Genomic DNA, 13,147 nt, shown 5'->3' on the forward strand with positions numbered 1-13,147 from the left:
GTCATTATCTTTATTTTCAAGCTACATAGTTTGAAGCACTATTTTTTCCAAGCAAAAAACAGTCTTTTCACGTCTAGTTATGAGTTGTTCTCTTTATTCCTTGGAACTTGAAACATACACATCCAGCCTAGCGTTCACACAGATTGTTAGCGCATGCAAAGATAAGACCCGGCATCCAAACGACTTTCCTTCGCAGATGATGAAGATAAACTTGGAAGTGTGTGTGTGGGGGTGTTTCTTCAAGCAAGGATAAACTTTTTTCCTGGAAGGGTGAATAAGTTGAGTTATAGTTTTTCAATTTGTTCCAAACCACTCCAGCTGGATCTGCTCTATTCACTGCTAGATGAGGTATATTCATCCGCAGATTGTAAGAAGGCTTGGGATCTTGCTTTGCTTGTTCGAGTACGCAGTATGTACTACTACTACTACTGTGGAAGACATCCTCGAAACGGCTGGAAAACAAGCTTCGTTACGGTGTTGCTGCGGAAGAAAACTCTACAACTTGAAACTTGGTGGAAATACTCTGCAAATAATTGTGATTTGTATTGAAGCAACAATTTCCATATACAAAAATCGCTTCGCTTCAAGTCGGTGATTTTAACGAATTGCAGACTGGAAGACGGCAAGTATTGAAGCTCCACTTTTTTAAAGGGATAAGGGAAATTCTGCACGGTATCCCAATTAAGTGTCGCTTGGAGTTGGACGGTTTTTGAGAAGGTATAAGATCTAGCATACGTTCTAAGCAAGCGTTGCGACCAATGGCAAAATGTGTTTAAGGGTTGAAATTTTATTCTCACGGCAAGGGATGCTGCTGTCGAGACATTTCCCGTTAATATTTTCTAGACTAGAAAAACGTCTGATGTTGCTGTCTAGACAATTACCTATTTTTTACAGTGTAACAATGTTCTACAAATTTGTAGAGCAGACAATTTCAAAAATTTGCTTATAACCATCACGAGTTATTGTCGTTTTACGAAAAAACATTTTTGAAAAAGTTACTTGTTTTAGGGCTGTGGAGTCGGAGTCGGAGTCGGTGGAGCCGGGTTTTTTTGGGGACCTGGAGTCGGAGTCTGCTCAATTTTATGAGCTGGAGCTGATAAACCCGGAGTTGGAGTATTCAAAAATTAACACAAAGTTTAAAAGCTTTAATTGTTCAGTATTTGTTATAATGCATGTTAACTCCCAAAACTTTTTTTAATTACATATCTAATGAATTTATCAGATGCATTTTTATTGTGAATGGATTTTTTTTTGTTATTTCACTATGATCACTAAATTATAACCTATTAATCCTCTCTTACTCATAAAATAATAAACAATTATGGTTGTGTAGTCAAAAGTATTTGACATATTCAATTGATTCTTGACTGCCTCCTTTTGCTTGAATTTATGACCAAATTTAATCAAACTCTTTCTTAAAAAAGTACACACACAGTCATCTTTTAGCCAGATAGCGAATGTCTTGGAGGTTTTAAGGAAAAAAAAAATATGAGGTACACCAAAAAATCTATAAAAAATAATAATTACTGTTTTTCGGAATTTGTAAAATTGACAGTATAACTTTACCATCAAATGATTAGCTATTTTATCAATCTATTACTTGGAATTCAACACGCGCATTTTGTATGTAAAATGTCGTGTTGAAAATATTTGAAACTTACAATAAATATCTACTAATTATTTAAATAATTTAGAAATAATCATTGAATTAGAGCGTCTAATTTCCGGGAAACGGGAAATTTTCAACAGATTTCCCGGGAAATCCCGGAAAATTTGAAATTTATCGAAAATGATTTGATCTTGGCTCTGATTAGTATTTTGCAACAAAGTTGTATGGAACAGCAACTTATATGGTAAACATGAGTGTGAGGATCAATTAATGGCCTGACTACTTGTTAAAAAAATTAAGGAAAATATACAAATTTTGAAATTTTATACGTTGTCTTTCAAATCGTACCAAATCAAAAACTAGTCATTAGTTTGTTTTGTTAAAAATAATTATTGATTTATCGAAATTTTTGGACATTGAATAAAATGAATCCATTTTCCCCAAAAATAAAAATTGTTTTTGTGAGAGAACATGTTTAAAAATAGCATTGACACATAAAGTTTAAATGAAAAAAAAAAACATGCAGAAATTACTATTTTTAGGAAAATAACCAGATCAAGTCTTAATGCTCTCGCCTCATGAATAAATGGAACATCACGGATTTTAACTTAAAAATCTGAAACTCAAAGTTTTCAAATATATATATTAATGTATCAAGTCAAATATAGCGAGTTTTTGAAATGTGTTTGCATTCTTTGGGCACCTTTCGTATCATACGAAGTTGGTTTTCAATCCTATTTTATGGTTTCATTCATGGTTTGGCTTTTGTTACATGGTATTCAGCCTTATAAATGACATAGGTTGAAAGAGATTTCATAGCACAAACAGTGGTTTTAAATAAAACGATATATGTTTGTCATATTTAACCCTCTTACGCTTTGTGCTTCATTAATTTTTAATATCAAACTGTAATTTCTCGAATACTTTTTAACAATTTCTTCTTGCACAAACGATAACAAAAAACTTTATTTTCATCTTGGCTCTTGGCCAGAAGGTGAATGACCGAGTCACGTAGCTAGTGGTAAAGCGGTAGATCGGGGTTCAAATCCCGGCTCGGACCAACACAACTGGTGATCGTTTCTCTTCTGGATTCGATTGCTTAGTAAAGGGCTGGTGGTGCACCGTCACAAGCTGGACCTTACCCACGAAACCTTAGGAAGGCGACCTCACTATACCACAAATAATTTGTTGCTATATAGGTAATTAGTTATTAGGCACACTGATTTATAAGGGAATACTTTCGCTTGAATTTCGGGAATTCCCGGGACATTTACAAGTTTTCCGGGAAACAGGAAATATTTTTTTTGGGAAATCCCGGAAATTCCCGAGAGTTGTTTTTCCCGGGAAGGGAAAATGGACGCTCTACTTTGAATATATTAAATAGATCGATTACTTTAATGGTTACTGTTCAGGGTTGCCAGGTTGCCAGATAAATCTGGGAATGCCAGATTTTTCAAGTGACAGCCAGAATAAAGATTCACTCTTTTCTGTGCCATATATTTACAGATTTTTCACTTTATGCCGAACTTGAATTTTTTATTCATTATAATGTACATTAATTTTTCTTATTTAAAATTAATGTGATTTTCTTTAAGAAAATGTAAATTCTACATTTTTGAGCCCATAAAATCATTTAAACCATCTGAATTCTACAAACTTTTGAATTAATTCATATCCTTCCTCCCTTCACCATTCAGAGTTGTTAGATTTTCGACGGCCAGTTTTTTCCAGATTTATAACCGTTACTTTGCCAGATTTTTCAAATTTCGACCTGGTAACCCTGTTACTGTTTCTCTACATAAAACTGAGAGTTTTGATCCTTAGGCAAAATATTTTGATATCGTTGCAAAATATTGATTTTTCAAAGATCAAAAATTATTCTACCGTTAAGATTTTTCTCATGATTTTTTTTTTTTGTTAAAAACATGTACTGAGCTGGATGACACAATGTTCATGCACGTCTTTAAATTAGTTTCGTTGCAAATTATTTATTTTGAAAATCTGTGTGACTTTCATTATTTCTGTTTTTCTTACAAATTTCAGCCTAAAAGTGAGAAAATTGATTTATATGTCAAATCAATTATGAAGGCTAGGTTTCATTTTAAAAAAAATTAACAAATAATATTTGTTTAACTAGTTTATGATCTTTTTAATAAAAAAATGGTTATTTTAGGCTTTATGTCTCAAATTTTTTTAAAAAGTCGATTCACGAAAAATGGCAGGAACTTTGAAACTATTTTTGTATTTTTTCGACGAAAATTACGTTTTTTTCTAAATTTCGAGTATGCCATCAAATCGTGTGTCTAATTTTTAAGAGTTTCAAAGTTCCTTTGAGACAAAATTTTCAAACTATCATAGGCTGCAAACCATTTTAGGCTGCAAATCATTGAAAAACATGTATTTTTTCGAATGTTCAAAAATGGAAGGGTCTTACCGCCCCTCCTTCACGAGATATCTAAAAATGGAGCTTGGATTCGCAAATCAAAGAGGAGTCGGGGCAACTGCTGTGTGAGGTGGCGGAAAAATGGCCCCCTATAATTTTCATGTGCATAAATGTAAAAAAATATTTGAAAAGCAGTTTCAATATTGCTGATTTTGGTCAGTAAGCATAACGATTTCTTCAAGAATTGCACAACGCCATGGACTGGAAGCTCAAACTAATGGACGAATTGTTCCCAGAGAAACCCCTTTCGGGAGCCTCCGTTGGCGGAATCGCCGCCGACCGGGATCCGTCGTGGCGGGGGCTTGTTTCTCAAGGATATTGTTTGCGTGTGTCGTGTCCCCCCCCCCCTCCCCGGCCAGGACACACAAAAACAGTTTGGTGGAAATTGCAGACGGAAAAGTTTTATTTATTATTGCTCGCTCTCTGTCTCAATATCCTTGAGCCATGGGAAAACACACACAAACAAGTGGGTACTCATTCGGGTGGAACGCTCCGGATTGCTGCCGGATGGCTTTGGTTGCTGACTGGTTAGAGGACGCGGCCGGAGATCGTCATTACAACAAACTCCTCATCCAACCAGGGAGCTTTTGTTAACGAACCGTTGAGGAGATCTGCGTTTGTTGTTCTGGATATGGGTTCAACAGGGTGTTGCGGCGTTACGTGTGTGTGTGGTCTTGACATCTGCGATGAACAACAAGGGCTCATCATCCAGCGATGGGTTTGTTGTTTTGATGGTTTTGATGGAGCAGAGAGAGAGAGAGAGAGAGAGAGAGAGTGCACATTTTAATTTTTGATGTAATGTAATGAGTTCATTCGTTAAATAAGTTGGTTGTTCTGGGAAAACGAAGCTTTCAGCAGGATTGTTTGCCCGAAAGCTGACAGTAAACACATGCTCAATGATGAAGGTATTATTTTGGGTGTATTGTTTCAGTTGTTGCTGGTTCGTGTTGTGGATTTTATTTATAAGTTAATTCCCAGTTACATTTTTTCTTAATGGTTATTACCTGCTACTTTGTTGAAGAAAGCAATTCGATCAGAATGTCTTTTATTACACAGAAAAAAGTCGATTCCCGAAATCGTGAATTGTGTTCATGAATGTGAGAACCACGAAGGAATATATTCACGTTTATAGTGCAAATGCACCATACTCATGAATAAATTTCTTCGTGGTTCTCACATTCATGAACACAATTCACGATTACGGGAATTGATTTTTTTTTCTGTGTAGGTACAAATTTATTTATTATTTATTTGTCAAGTCCAACTGAATGAATTTCATAGAAACTTGTTTGGATGAACCTAGTATGCGAAATGGATTCTTAAAAGATGAACATTTTGAAACAAGTTAAATCGCCAAAAGATTAACACTCAACAACCAAAAAAATATCCAAAACCTGTTCAAGTTCTACGTACAAACATCCCAACCTATCATATGGCGCTACCAAAGTCATTGCTCTGTTGTCGTCCTTTGGTATCAAAAGATTTCCGGCCAAGCACGTTCTCGATAGTCTCGTAACATTCCGCCGCGCAATCTGTTCCCCATACAAATTTGCATTATAGGGGCACTTGTTGCTCTCTCTCTATCTGGAGCTAGCAGGTTGGAGTCCCGGAGTGCCCACCAGCTTCCCCAAACAAATCCCTTCCAATTTATAGTGCGCCACTTTAAATCGTACCAAACACCCGAAGCGTTCTCTTGCGTCCTAGTTTCCTTCTCAGTTGTGAAACGCCAAAATCGGGGAACCGGCCAAGGTTGCCAGGTCTCTCCCCCGCTGGGCTAGCGGAGAGGACCGACAATCAGCTTTTACTATAATCGTTTGTTCAAATTCCCTGCGGCGCCGCAAAACGAAGGAATTACATTTAGAAGATTAATAAAATCGTACCACGCTGCTGTGTGGGGGTGGTGGTGGTATGGTCCTTCGTTTTTCTTATACCGTGCGAGTCCTGCCCTTTTCAGTGGATCATTGCTGCATGGGTGGATGGGAGCGCGCGGGTGGACACCAGTCCGGAGCGTCATAAATGGCGCATAACCACGCGTCCAACAGCTGGTTTGTGCGGTGGTGGACAATTTTTTCTTCCCGGGAAATGCGTGTTTTAGCATAGAAATAAAAATTGATGATTATAAAAAAAAATTGGGTCAGTCGATTTTTTTTTCACTCAATTTTTTTTAAAAACACAAAGTACTTAGGCCTTTAGGAGATATAAACAATTGTGTGATTTGACCTGACAGCAATTCTTCATGAAAACCGCAAATTGTTAGTAAATATTCGAAAAACTGTACTTTTGGGAGCAAAATTTATGCTAGGAAGATTGTATGTCTTCGCAAAACTAGGGAGCAAACGGTGTACATCAACCAGATTGTTTGCGCCAAGATTTTAGTTACACACATTTTAATATCTTTACAAACCACGGGAAACACCGATATAAAGTGCTGTCTTCAAAATTGTTTACAAGAAAGTTTGATTATTTGACAGTCAGATTATTGCAGGATTGGGTCCGTAAGTTTGACAGTTTTAGAAGATCAATTATTATAACAAATTCCTTAGTAACTGTGCAGCCTCAAATCTAAATTTGAAAGAAAATAGAAGTACAATCAACTGAAACTGCACACTTTTGTTATGCTTTCTTTGTTGGAAGTGGACATTTACATGTTGAAAAAAATGGTCTGTAATGTATTTTTTTCCACCCCCTCGACGTGGACGTGTTTGCCACGACCTTACTCCAATTGGAAAAGTTCACCGCAAAAATTTAAATAGGCGTCACATCTTAAGTTTTATTTTGAAGAAAATATATATTTCTGTTAATAGTGCACATGACCACACCCTACACCCAAAGTTAAAGAACGAGGGGATAGTCCTCACGAAAAGAAACGTGAGGAAAGTGCTATTTTGCGAGAGTATAGTCCTCTCGCGTGTTCATTCGTTCATTGGAACAGTTCATCCTATTGAGTGGCTTATATGGACAAATGACCGCCACTTAGTCACCGAACCATGGTGGCCCATACGGCAAAGGTACGGTTCAATATGCCGAAGGTCTTGGGTTCGAGTCTCGGTACGGGTACTTTTTTTTTGATAGATGAATTTTTTTGAAGATGAATCCATGAGTAAAGTACTCTCGGTAATTTCGGGATTTATCCTCTCAGTCCGCACACAGTACCATTTTACTACCGAATCGTGCTCTTTATCCTCTCGTATGCCGATGCCCAGTTCTGGGTGTAGTAACATTTTTGGTTTTAAGTAGGCCATAAAAGCCTATTTAGGCTATATGTGGGTTTTCAGAACCCTCATAAAATCTGTAACTTTAAATTTGTTACTATGGCATCCTTGTTTTTTTTTTCCAAAAAGCTTCGAATAAATAAACTAAAAGAACATAGAAGAACTGTTCAAAATCTTAGCATTCGAATTATTGAATTCAGCGTCCGGGAATTCAATGCAATATTTGATCACTAACATGACCGGAAACTGACTCCGTTTCCCATCCCTAAAGAATTTAATTGAAAGTAAATGATTTTTTTCCTGAGATCGTTATTAGTTATCCCGCCTATCATATGGCGACAAAAAAAAAATTGAAAATTTTGGAAAATCTCAAGAGATACCCCCTGGCTCGATTCTTTAGGTAAACAAATTGTTTCAGATTAGTTATCCCCCTATCAGGGATGCCAGATACACAGATTTGTCTGTGTTTCACAGACTTTTGAGCTTGTCAGACATTGTTTGAGGTGCACAGACTTTTAAAAAACTTTATTAAATTAATATTTTGTAATCTTTTTTGTTGAAACTTATTTCGTTAGTCTTCAAATGCTTAAAAACGCAATTTCTGATGGATTTCAATTACTGTGAATTGATATATTTGAATTTTAGACAAATGCACAGACATACACAGACTTTTTTACAGACATTTTAAAAAACCAAGTGGCATCCCTGCCCCCTATTCCCCATGAAACGCGTAACGAAAGGTCTTTTTGCTTATTTGTATGATTGTTTATATGAAAATTGTGCGTTACGGAACAGATTTTTCCGTCACTACCCTCCCTTCCCCAATTTTCGTAACATTTCGCAACAGACCTCGATACCCCCTTCACCCTTTACTGCGTTACGCAATAAAATTAACAATTAACAATTAACAATTAACAATTAACAATTAACAATTAACAATTAACAATTAACAATTAACAATTAACAATTAACAATTAACAATTAACAATTAACAATTAACAATTAACAATTAACAATTAACAATTAACAATTAACAATTAACAATTAACAATTAACAATTAACAATTAACAATTAACAATTAACAATTAACAATTAACAATTAACAATTAACAATTAACAATTAACAATTAACAATTAACAATTAACAATTAACAATTAACAATTAACAATTAACAATTAACAATTAACAATTAACAATTAACAATTAACAATTAACAATTAACAATTAACAATTAACAATTAACAATTAACAATTAACAATTAACAATTAACAATTAACAATTAACAATTAACAATTAACAATTAACAATTAACAATTAACAATTAACAATTAACAATTAACAATTAACAATTAACAATTAACAATTAACAATTAACAATTAACAATTAACAATTAACAATTAACAATTAACAATTAACAATAAACAATAAACAATTAACAATTAACAATTAACAATTAACAATTAACAATTAACAATTAACAATTAACAATTAACAATTAACAATTAACAATTAACAATTAACAATTAACAATTAACAATTAACAATTAACAATTAACAATTAACAATTAACAATTAACAATTAACAATTAACAATTAACAATTAACAATTAACAATTAACAATTAACAATTAACAATTAACAATTAACAATTAACAATTAACAATTAACAATTAACAATTAACAATTAACAATTAACAATTAACAATTAACAATTAACAATTAACAATTAACAATTAACAATTAACAATTAACAATTAACAATTAACAATTAACAATTAACAATTAACAATTAACAATTAACAATTAACAATTAACAATTAACAATTAACAATTAACAATTAACAATTAACAATTAACAATTAACAATTAACAATTAACAATTAACAATTAACAATTAACAATTAACAATTAACAATTAACAATTAACAATTAACAATTAACAATTAACAATTAACAATTAACAATTAACAATTAACAATTAACAATTAACAATTAACAATTAACAATTAACAATTAACAATTAACAATTAACAATTAACAATTAACAATTAACAATTAACAATGAACAATTAACAATTAACAATTAACAATTAACAATTAACAATTAACAATTAACAATTAACAATTAACAATTAACAGTTAACAATTAACAATTAACAATTAACAATTAACAATTATCAATTAACAATTAACAATTAACAATTAACAATTAACAATTAACAATTAACAATTAACAATTAACAATTAACAATTAACAATTAACAATTAACAATTAACAATTAACAATTAACAATTAACAATTAACAATTAACAATTAACAATTAACAATTAACAATTAACAATTAACAATTAACAATCAACAATCAACAATCAACAATTAACAATTAACAATTAACAATTAACAATTAACAATTAACAATTAACAATTAACAATTAACAATTAACAATTAACAATTAACAATTAACAATTAACAATTAACAATTAACAATTAACAATTAACAATTAACAATTAACAATTAACAATTAACAATTAACAATTAACAATTAACAATTAACAATTAACAATTAACAATTAACAATTAACAATTAACAATTAACAATTAACAATTAACAATTAACAATTAACAATTAACAATTAACAATTAACAATTAACAATTAACAATTAACAATTAACAATTAACAATTAACAATTAACAATTAACAATTAACAATTAACAATTAACAATTAACAATTAACAATTAACAATTAACAATTAACAATTAACAATTAACAATTAACAATTAACAATTAACAATTAACAATTAACAATTAACAATTAATAATTAATAATGAAAAATTAATAATTAAAAATTAACAATTAACAATTATCAATTATCAATTAATAATTAATAATTAATAATTAATAATGAAAAATTAATAATTAAAAATTAACAATTAACAATTATCAATTATCAATTAATAATTAATAATTAATAATGAAAAATTAATAATAACAAATTAAAAATTAACAGTTGGGTAATTCTCTATCTAAAATTAGACGCCCGATTTGATGGCGTACTCAGAATTCCGGAAAAATGTATTTTTCATCGAATGAAACACTAAAAAAGTTTTAAAAACCCAGCCATTTTCCGTTACTCGACTGTGAAAAAATTTGGAACATGTCATTTTAAGGCAAATTTAATGTACTTTTCGAATCTACATTGACCTAGAAGGGTATTTTTTTCATTTAGAACAATTTTTTTCATTTTAAAAATTCGTGTTTTTTTCTATCTTTGCATGGTTATTTTTAAGAGTGTAGCAATGTTCTACAAAGTTGTAGAGCAGACAATTACAAAAATTTTGATATATAGACATAAGGGGTTTGCTTGTAAACATCACAAGTTATCGCGATTTTACGAAAAAAAAGTTTTGAAAAATTTACTTTTTGCGTTTCTCTTTGTTTCGTTGTCCGTGTCAGTCGCGGATGACCATGAACGGCCATGATCAACGACGAGCAACATTTTCAAAACTTTTTTTTCGTAAAATCGCGATAACTTGTGATGTTTACAAGCAAACCCCTTATGTTTACAAATCAAAATTTTTGTAGTTGTCTGCTCTACAACTTTGTAGAACATTGTTACACTCTTAAAAATAACCCTAAAAAGTTATAAGAAACACGAAATTTTAAAATGAAAAATTTTGTTCTAAATAAAAAAAATTACCCTTCTGGGTCAATGTAGATTCGAAAAGTAAATTAAATTTCCCATAAAATGACATGTTCCAAATTTTTTCACAGTCAATTGATGGAAAATGACAGAGTTTTTAAAACTTTTTTAGAGTTTTTTTCGATGAAAAATACGTTTTTCCGGAATTCTGAATTCGAGCGTCTAATTTTACACAAAAGTCCCTTTGACACTAAAATCCTATCTCGTCACCGTTTCAGGCTGCAAATTATTGAAAAACACCTCTTTTTTCGCATGTTCAAAAATGAAAGGGGTCGTACCGCCCCTCCGTCACGAGATATTGGAAAACGGACCTCGGATTCGTGACCAAGGACAAAAGTTACTCCTTAGGACAAAGTTTCACGCAAATCTAATAGGGGTCGGGACAACTGCTGTGTGAGTTGACGGAGATTTACCCACATGATTTAATATGCATCGATGATGTAAACGAACCCACGTTCCACAGAATCAACAGGGGACGGAAGATGCGTGTACATACCGTACCAAACGTTAAAATTTAAAAATTACAAGCCTTACCCGACAAACTTCGTTCTGCCCCTTTTTTTCGTTTGTTGACGTTTTTTTGATTTTTTGCTTATTCAGCCTCCTGTGATCAAAATATGATTTTACGTAACTTTCTCCATACAATTTGCCGATGCTCCGGAATCGGTTCCAGAGTGGCCAAAGTGTCAATTAGTTAGCGTAAGAACCTTCCTTGGGCTTATACGAACCCAACGCAACAAAGAGCACCTCGATCCGACGCTCCGTATTGAACTGATTCGCGTTCGAACAAAACCGTCGAAATTTTTTATATATTTAGAAGAAGAAGATTAAATTTAAGTAATATTTTTCAATTCCCGGACAAGGGGTTTCCAGCATCATGTCAGACTGGTCACTAATCCGGAATTACTTGGAATTTGAGCAAGTAATTCTGTAATTCCGGATTTACTGAGTAATTCCAGAGTAATCCTGGTAATTCCTACTAATCCCAGTAATCCTGGTAATTCCTTGATTTTTGTTTGTGAAAACATACTTTAGAAAATAATTAAATAATAAAAAATAATTGTTAAAAAGATAATTTCGATAAACCTTTTATGATTCTATTTATTGCCTATTAATTTTCATGTAAGAAACCAAAGTTACAGCTAGTACGGGATCATTCGGATTTTGAGTAAGTAATTCAGTAATTCCAGAATTACTCCGCAATTCTGCAGTAATTTCTGTAATTCTGAAATTACCTTGTAATTCCGTAGTAATTCGAGTAATTCCATAGTTACTCAGTAATTCGTGTATTTCCAATTAATTCAAGTAACTACTAGTAATTCTTTAAAGGCAGAATGCATTTTTCTTTTCCTTGATGCTTTTTATGTTTGTAAGAAGTACAGAGCGGATTCGGAATGTCCGCAAATTTGGATGCTCACTAATTCAAATGTATTCGGATGAAAAACACTCAAACGTCAAAATCAGTTGTCAAACTGATGTTGATGTTTACCACATTATTCGATGATTTCCAAGTAGGGCGTCCAATTTTCCCGGGTTTTGAGTTTACCGGAAAACGGAAAAAATATATTTTTTATCCCGGTAATTTTTTGAAAACGTCATAAAATCTATGTTTTCTTTATATTCGTTATGTTTTTAAAATCATACTATTAGCTCAATACTATTAAAATCAATCTAAACAAGGATAGCACTTTTAGACAGTTTTAAAGATTTTTTTTGTTCTTTGTTGTGTTTTGAATTTTAAATGCACTCAAACGCCAAAATCAGTTTTCAAAATGATGTTGATATTTACCCAATTGTTCGATGATTTCCAAGCAGGACATCTAATTTTCCCAGGTTTTGAGTTTCCCGGAAAACGGGAAAAATATTTATTTATTCCCGGGATGTTTTTAGTTTTTGAAAAAGTCGTAAAATCTATGTTTTCTTTATATTTGTTATGTTTTTCAAGCTTTAAATTTATAGAATTAGGTCAATACTATTTATATCAATCTAAACAAGGATAGCAGTTTTTAGATAGCTTAAACAATTTTTTGCTGTTCTTTGTTTTGCTTTGAATTTTAAATGCACCACATTTCTAATTCAAATGAAATAAGTATCTAATAATAATTATTTTTTTATTTATTTCTATATGAAATGACTAAAATAGCTTAAAAATTGGTTTAAGATGTCTAAAAA

This window comes from Culex pipiens, chromosome 3 (genome assembly GCF_016801865.2).
Source record: "Culex pipiens pallens isolate TS chromosome 3, TS_CPP_V2, whole genome shotgun sequence".
Classification (NCBI taxonomy): domain Eukaryota; kingdom Metazoa; phylum Arthropoda; class Insecta; order Diptera; family Culicidae; genus Culex; species Culex pipiens.